Genomic DNA, 9,338 nt, shown 5'->3' on the forward strand with positions numbered 1-9,338 from the left:
ACTTATACCTATTCCTTCTATCCCTTGCTCCACTTATCTTTATCCCTTCTAACCCTTGCTCCACTTATCATGTCCCTTCTATCACTTGCTCCACTTATTCGTATCCTTCCAGTGTTTTTCAACTCAACTTATCCCTATCCCTTGCTCCACTTATCCTTATCCCTTCTTTGTCTTCCAACTTACCCTCTCTATCAACTGGCTCCCTGTTACACTTTTTTCCCTCTTATTCCTCCTCCTATCCCACCTGTCACAGAAAGAGAGAGAGAGAAAGAAGAGAGGAAATGTGTGTGTGTGTGTGTGTGTGTGTGTGTGTGTGTGTGTGTGTGTGTGTGTGTGTGTGTGTGTGTGTGTGTGTGTGTGTGTGCGTGCGTGCGTGCGTGCGTGCGTGCGTGCGTGCGTGCGTGCGTGCGTGCGTGCGTGCGTGCATTCGTGTGTGTGTGTGTGTGTGTGTGTGTGTGTGTGTGTGTGTGTGTGTATGTGCGTGCGTGGGCGTGTGTGTGTGCGTGTGTGTGTGTGTGTGCGTGTGTGCGCGCGCGTGCGCGTGCGCGCGTGCGTGTGCGTATGCTTGTGCGCGTGCGTGCGTACGTGTGATTGCGTGCATGCGTACGTGTGCGAGTGTGTATATGCGTTTGCGTGTGTATGTCTCCGTACCTCGGCTCACCCCTTATTGCCGAAGCTCACAAACGCCTTTATCGGCGAGCGTGTCCCTTGACCTCAGGAGGTACGCTTCTTATCTGGGAACGGGTGGGGGGGGGGGTCTCTCTCCCCCTTCTGCATGATATCCCCGGACCGCGCATGGCCACCAGTTGAGTCTCCGAGCGCCGTTTTTGCAAGCACGCTCCGCTCATTAAGCCGCGACGCCACAAGCTCAACTTTTTTTTTTCTCCCTTTCCCGGCTTTGCGTCGTGTGTTAAGCGCATCATCTGACTTTTTGCACGCTCTCTACGCCATTATCCGGACTTTTTTCTTTCCTTGGGCGCCCACTCACGGAGATACACACGAAGATGTACACACACTCACACGCATGCACACGCAGTCAAGGTCTATAGAAGTACTTATATGGACCTTGGATATACTCACTCTCACGCGCGCGCACACACGAGACAGACACACACGAGACAGACACACACACACACACACACACACATACACCCACACACACACACACACACAAACATACATACACACACACGCAAACACACACACACACGAGCACAATTACACACACACACACACAAAAACGCACGCACAAACACTCACACACACACAAACACGCAAACACACACACACACACACACAAACATACACACACACACACACAAACACAAAAACACGCACACACACACACACACAAACGCACGCACCAACACTCACACACACACAAACAAACACACACACACGCCTCGTTTTGCCCGCACTCCGGCTCCATTATCTGACCTTTTTTGGGCGCAAAGGGGGAATTAGTCTCGTCCATGACCCCGGCGGCGGTTGACCCCATTTGAACTTCGAATCTGTATCACGGCGAGACATCTTCCTAACGTTTTATTTTTTTAATCTATTCATTTTTCTTTTTCATGCACGCAGCTCGAGATGTATCGATTGTAGTAGCGGAGATGGCGGGGGGGGGGGGGTAAGGAAGGAGGGAGGGAGGGTAGGGAAGGAGGGAGAGAGGGAGGGAGGGTAGGGAAGGAGGGAGAGAGGGAGTGAAGGAGGGAGTAGAGAGGGCAAGACCACATCCTTTTCGCGTGTGTGCGTGGGAAGGGAAGAGAGAGGGAGGGAGGAAGGAGGGAGATGGTAAGGGAATAGTTGGAGAAATCGTGATAAAAAAATAAAAAATAAAAATAAAAAAGACACACACACACACACACACACACACACACACACACACACACACACACACACACACACACACATATATATATATATATATATATATATATATATATATATAGATATATATATATATAATATATATATATATATTATATATATAATATATATATATATATATATATATATATATATATATATATATATATATATATATATATTTATGTACACACACATATATATAGACATCATATTATGTCCTATAAACCTAAATATAAAAACATCTTCAGCCGCGGCTATAACCGTAAGGTTATCTTTAAACGAAGCTGCTGCTGAGCGCCTGCAGGCTAGAAAGAGCCTCCTAAAACTCTATTGCCCCGAGATATTCCGGAGGTTCATGGAAATGGTGTTTACCCAGACGTTACGTCATACTCGGTCTCAAAGGCCTTGTGTAAATAATGCGTCATGATCTCATGCACTCCGGAGGCACGGTGCCACATTTACCCGAGAGTTGGCACCACTTGGGTATTGGTGTCGGCGGTGCCAAGTGAATGACGGGCCTGTCAGCGCTGGAGGGGAGAGTTTCTTGGGAAACACTATCTCGGTCCGGTCACTGCATTTGTGTATATATACTGCTCGGCTAAATAAAGACCCTGGAGTGTTAACACACACACACACACACACACACACACACACACACACACACACACACACACACACACACATATGCACACACGCACACACACATATGTAAATATAGATAGATAAATAGACAGATAGAAAAATAAGATATATATATATATATATATATATATATATATATATATATATATATATATATATATATATATATAGCAAGATAGACACACTATTGGACAGATAGAAAGATAGATATAAATACTGATTGATAGATAATTGACAGACACACATAAGTACAGATGGATAGGTAAACAGACAGATATACAGAGATGGATAGACAGATAGATAAATAAAAACTAGAACAAAGATAGATAAATAAAAACTAGAACAAAGATAGATAAATAGATCAACAGGTAGATAGACCATCTAGATATAACCAGAGATGTAACGGATAGCTACACAGAAACACAAACATACACATTATACATACATATTACAAATACACACAGGCTAATACGTACGCACATAGACAAACATACAGATAGACAAAGACAGACCTATACTGATATATACAAATTCCGTCTATACATTTCGCCAACATAAGGAAGTACAAAAAAACAAACAAACAAACAAAACGCTCAGAGCATAAGCAAAACGCCCCCCTCCCTTGTAAGGACTGATTCCCAGGATCATGCATCGGCTTTCCTGCTACCCCTCTTCCCCTCCTCTCCCTCCTGCCCCTTTCCCCTTCCTTCTCTCCTCTCTCTCCTTACCCTTTCCCCTTCCTTCTCTCCTCTCTCACCATACCCTTTCCCCTTCCTTCTCTCCTCTCTCCTCCTTGCCACCTTTTTCCCCCCATCCTTTTCTCCCTTCTTCTCTCCCTCCTTCAGCCTCCCTTCCTCGTTTCCCTACCCCCTCCTCTCTCCTCCTGCTCCATCTATTCCCCTCCTCTCCCTCCTTCCATCTATTCCCCTCACTCCTCTTTCCCCATCTCTCCCTCTTCCTCTTTCCCATCCTAACACTTCCCTTCCTTCCACTTCCCTTCCCTTCCCTCCCCTCCCTCTTTCCCCTCCCTAACCCAGCTTTCCTTCTCTTCTCTTCCCTTCCCTTCCCTTCCACCTCCCTCCCCTCTTTCCCCTCCTAACCCTTCCTTCTCTTCCCTTCCCTTCCCTTCCCTCCCTCCCTCTTTCCCCACCAAACCCTTCCTTCTCTTCTCTTCCCTTCCCTTCCCTCCCTCCCTCTTTCCCCTCCTAACCCTTCCTTCTCTTCCATTCCATTCCCTTCCCTTCCTTTCCCTCCCTCTTTCCCCACCAAACCCTTCCTTCCCCTTACGCGAACATTCTCCCCACCCTTTGTCCCTCCTCCTCAGAAGCCCAGCAAGCGCGCGTGTAGCACGAGTGTCAAGGGACTGGCGTCATGCACGTATCCCTTTCTCGTGGCAGAAACGCATGACACGTAAAAACAGAGGAATTGTTTGACTTCTCTGAGAAAAAAAATAAAAAAAATAAACATCTGAAGAAAATGGAAAATAAAATATAATCTACGTACCTGAAGAAGCCTCCTTCTCCCTCCACATTCTCTCTCTCTCTCTCTCTCTCTCTCTCTCTCTCTCTCTCTCTCTCTCTCTCTCTCTCTCTCTCTCTCTCTCTCTCTCTCTCTCTCTCTCTCTCTCTCTCTTTCTCTCTCTCTCTCTCTCTCTCTCTCTCTCTCTCTCTCTCTCTCTCTCTCTCTCTCTCTCTCTCTCTCTCTCTCTCTCTCTCTCTCTCCTGAGGGGGGAGGGGGCTATCAGTTTCCGCTTATTCTTCTTTCGTTTGCTTTGTGAGGATTCGGTTGTTATTGTGACTTATTTTCTAGCGTCGTTTCTGTTGTTGCCAATTGTTTTTCATCTTGATTTTGCAACCGTTTTTATGTCAGCAATTCCCCCTCTTTTCAATTAATTATTATTATCCCTCTTTTACCCCGATCTCCTTTGTTCTTCTCTTATTCTCCTCTCTCTTCCTCTCTTGCCATCCGTATGAGTTGGCAATTAATCCTCTTTTCTCGGTCTCTCGTCCCCTTTTCTCTCATTATATTGATTTCTGATTTACTCTTTAAACTCTTTATACGCTTTCTTATTCTCTTCCTTTCTCCTCCTTTATCGATTCTGTTCTATTTATTTAACCCTTTCCCCTTATGCACTCCCCTTTCTCATTCATTATGTTCATCTTTTCCTATCCCCTTTTTACTGATTTTTGTTCTGTTCCTCTAACTCTTTCCAATCCTTCGTATTTTTCCTCATTTACTGATTGATGTTCTCTCCCTCTATCTCTTTCCATTCTTGTATCTTCTCTGTTCCCCTCATTTACTGATTTTTCTTCTATTCCGTCTTTCCACGCCTTCATCTTTGTCCTCATCTACTGATCGTTGCTCTGTCCCTCTACCTCTTTCTCATCCTTATATTCCCCTTTCCCTCTCCCTCCACCTCTTTCTAAGCCTTATATTCTCCTTTCCCTCGTTTACTGACTGTTATTCCCTCCCTCTACCTCTCTCTGCACCTTCATCTTCTTCCCCTATTTACTTATTGTTGTTCTATTTCTCTATCTCTTTCCACGCCTTCATCTTCTCCTCCCATTTACTTATTGTTGTTCCATCTCTCTACCTCTTTCCACGCCTTCATTTTCTTCCCCCATTTACTGACTGTTATCTTCTCCCTCCACCCCTTCCCACGCCTTCGCCTCCTCCTTCCCCTATTTACTTATTTTTTCCCCCCGTTTCTCCCCTTCTTTCCCCGCAAGAGCACGGCAACTCGCCAATACAAAACACTCCCATTTTCACCGTCCAATATCGCCGACGTGGGTAGCGCCTTATCTCCCGTTATCAGGAAATAAGGCATCGATAAGGACACGGAATCGGATGGTATGGGTAGGTAGGGGGAGGGGAGGGGAGGTAAGGGGAGGTGGGTGGTGTGGGGACAGCGGGGCGGGAGGAGGGAGTAGAGGGGAGGGGTTGCCCTGCCTTCATATAATAAGGCTACAGATAACCAGCATACAGGCTTTGGATAAGTGGATATGTGGATACCCATGATATTGGAGGGGAGAGTATGTGAGTCATTTGTATGGTACGACGTAGTGGCGTGAGATCCACTCTCATGAGCAGGTCAATGTATTTTGCTCACTATGGGTAATGTGGACACCTTATCTCTTCGTCTATCGAAACATCCATCTTTTTAAACATACACTGTACATATAGGTGTGTGTATGTGTGTGTAAGTGTAAGTGTGTGTGTGTGTGTGTGTGTGTGTGTGTGTGTGTGTGTGTGTGTGTGTGTGTGTGTGTGTGTGTGTGTGTGTGTGTGTGTGTGTGTGTGTGTGTGTGTGTGTGTGTGCCTGCCTGCTTGCGTGCATGCGTACCTGCTTGCGTGCGTGCAAGCTTGCGCATCACCAACCTGTCCCAATCTCAGACATTCTTTTCTTTTTTCCCGCTGAAGCCGTGCCCCGCAGCGCCCGGCCCGTCCACTACAGGAGCCCCGCCAGTCCACAGCCAGCCCAGGCCGCGCAAGCACGCCCGGGTCAGCCCGCTCCCCGACCCACGTGAATCCGCCCATCACACCAGAGCAAAGCCACACGAAGGCTTGCTTCCACACGAATGCACTAGGCTCTTCCGCGCGCCGTGAAGGCTGACACGACGCCTCGCCTGACGTTCCGGCTGACAGCTGTCTCGCACACCAGCCTATCCTCTGCCCGCGGGCGCTGTCGACGTCTGCCGTGGATAAGGCGGTTCGAGGCGAGGAATGATAATTCTGGATAAGACTGAGAGAGAGAGAGAGAGAGAGAGAGAGAGAGAGAGAGAGAGAGAGAGAGAGAGAGAGAGAGAGAGAGAGAGAGAGAGAGAGAGAGAGAGAGAGAGAGAGAAATGTGGAGAGAAAAGGAGACTTCTTCAGGTGCGTAGATTTTATTTGATATATTTTTGTATTTTCATGCATAGTTTTTTTCTTTTTTTATTTCCGGGATTTTTTGTTTTGTTTTGTCTCTTCTGTCTCTTTTACGTTTTTTGGTAGCGTTGGTTAGTTTATTGGTTAGATGGTTTGCGGGATAGCTCAAAAAGTCAGCATCTTCCCTATTCCCCCCCCCCCTCTCTCTCTCTCTCTCTCTCTCTCTCTCTCTCTCTCTCTCTCTCTCTCTCTCTCTCTCTCTCTCTCTCTCTCTTACACACACACACACACACACACACACACACACACACACACACACACACACACACACACACACACACAACACACACACTCACACACACACTCACACACACTCACTCACACATACACACTCACTCACACACACACACACACTCACACACACACACACACACTCACACACACACACACACACACACACACACACACACACACACACACACACACACACACACACACACAAAGCACATATATAACAAATGTCATATTCATAACTCAAATTATAATGCTATTTTCTATCTACTTAATGCTTCTAATACATGGTAAATACATGGAGTGAGAGTGATAATGGTGAAGAGGATGATATGATAATAGAAGAAACGTTGTTGATGATGATGATGATGATGATGATGATGATGATGATGATTACAATAATAATGATAATGATGGTGGTGATGACGATGATGATGATGGTGATGATGATGATGATGATAATGATAAAGATAATTACAATAATAATGATAATGATGGTGGTGATTACGATGATGATGATGGTGATGATGATGATGGTGACGATGAGTATATGGTAATGGTAGTGATGATGGTGATGATGACGTGAATGAGGCATGGTGTTGCTGATGGCGATGATGACGAAGGCCTTTCCCTCGTCCGCATCCTTCATTACGCACGATACGCACATTATCAAGCTCCTCCCCTTCTCTCATTTCTCTGGCCTTCCCTCTCCCTCTTGTCTTCTTCTCATTATCAAGCTCCTCCCCCCCTCTCATTTCTCTGCCCTTCCCTCTCCCTCTTGTCCTCTTCTCCTCCTCTTAATTCTCTCACATTCTCCTTCGTCGCTACCTTCTCCTTCTTCTCCCTCTTCATCTCCATCTCTCTCTCTCACTATCTCCCTCTCTTCCCCCGTTCTCTACCTTCTCCATCCACATCCTCCCTCTCAAGTCCACCCTCCTCTACCTCTCCTTTCCCCATACACCTCCTCCCCCTTTCCACTCTTCCTCTCTCCCGCTCCCCTACCACTTCCCCTCCCCATCCACCTCTTCCTCTTCCTCTCCCCACCTCACTTCCCCCACACCCCACCCCGAGACTCCCCTCCCCATCCACCTATCCCCCCCTCCTCTTCTCCTTTCCCCCTACCTCTTCCTCCTCCCTCCCTTCCCCATCCACCACTCCCCCCCCTCCTCTACATCTTCCCCCCACCACCCCACCACCCCACCCCACCCCGAGAACGCAATTTCACCGGGGCAGGAAAACAACCCCTTCCACGCTCGGTCGCGCTTCGTAATGCTCGCAATGACAGTCGATACAAGACCGCAGCTGGAGGGGATGCGTGGGGAGGGAAGGAGGGGGAGGGGGGAGGAGGAAACGTGATGGGAGAAGACGGGGGAGGGGGGGTGAAGAAGGGGTTGGTGGGAAGGGGGGTGGGTGAAGGGGTTTTTGGGAAGGGGGAGGAGGAGGTACAGGCAAGAGAGGAGAGGTAGATGGAGGGAATAGGACAAGGTGGGAGGAAAAGAGGGGGAGACAAGGGAGGAAAAAAAGAGGGGAGGTCCTGGAGGAAAAAGAGGGGACGTGGGGGTGATGAAGAGGGGGAGGTGCGGGGAGAAGGGATGTGCAGGGATGGAGGAGAAAAGAGAGAAGAGGGAAAGGTGGGGGAGGAGGAAAGAGAGGTAGTGAAGGGAGGGAAGGTGGAGAGAGAGACAGAAGGATCAGGAGTTGGAGAGTGGGGAGGGGGGAAAGGTGGGGGAGGTGGAGAGGAGGAATGGAAAGAGAGAAATGGGGATGGATGGGGGGAGGGAAAGGAGGAGGGAGAGTCTAGCCAGCAGCACAGTAAGTATTACGATGCCTCGGTTACTCTCGCTCCCTATAAGGTGTCGATGTGGTATCTGGGTCTCCTTGCCCCCTCCCTCTTTTTTATTTGCCTTTATTGCTCTCTCTCTGTCTCTCTTTCTCTCTCTCATTCTCTATGTCTCTCTCCCTCTCTCTTTCTCTCATTCTCTGTCTCTCTCTCTCTCACTCTCTCTCTTTCAGTCTCTCTCTCTCTCTCTCTCTCTCTCTCTCTCTAATCCTCTGCCTCTCTCTCACTCCTTTCCCTCTCTTCCTTTCTCTCACTCCCTCCCTCTCTCTCTCACTACTTCCCTCCTTCCCTCTCTCTCTCTCACTCCTTCCCTCCTTCCCTCCCTCCTTCCCTCCATCTCTCTCTCTCTCTCTCTCTCTCTCTCTCTCTCTCTCTCTCTCTCTCTCTCTCTCTCTCTCTCTCTCTCTCTCTCTCTCTCTCTCTCTCTCTCTCTCTCCGCTCTCTCTCATCTCTCTTTATCTATCTATCTCTCCATCGCCTTCCTTCTCTTTTTTCTCACTTATCTTTGTTTCTCTCTGCCTCTCTCTCTTTTCTTTCTCTTTCTCCTATTTTTTCTCTTTCTGCCTCACTTCCTCACTCCTTCAGTCAGATTGCTCGAGTCAACTCAGTCACCCATTTATTCGCTCACTCATTTCAAGTCACACACTCACTCCCTGACTATAAACTCCCTCACGCACTCACCAACTCACTTCCCCACTCAGCTCAGCTCACTCACTCCTAGACTCCCTCACGGTCTCCCTCCTCCCCGCAATTATCTTTTTGCCTCATTAGTCACGGCAAGGAATACGTCCCCCCCCCTCCTCCCCCTCCTCCCCCTTTCAACAATGGC

Source organism: Penaeus vannamei, chromosome 32, assembly GCF_042767895.1.
Source record: "Penaeus vannamei isolate JL-2024 chromosome 32, ASM4276789v1, whole genome shotgun sequence".
NCBI classification, from domain to species: domain Eukaryota; kingdom Metazoa; phylum Arthropoda; class Malacostraca; order Decapoda; family Penaeidae; genus Penaeus; species Penaeus vannamei.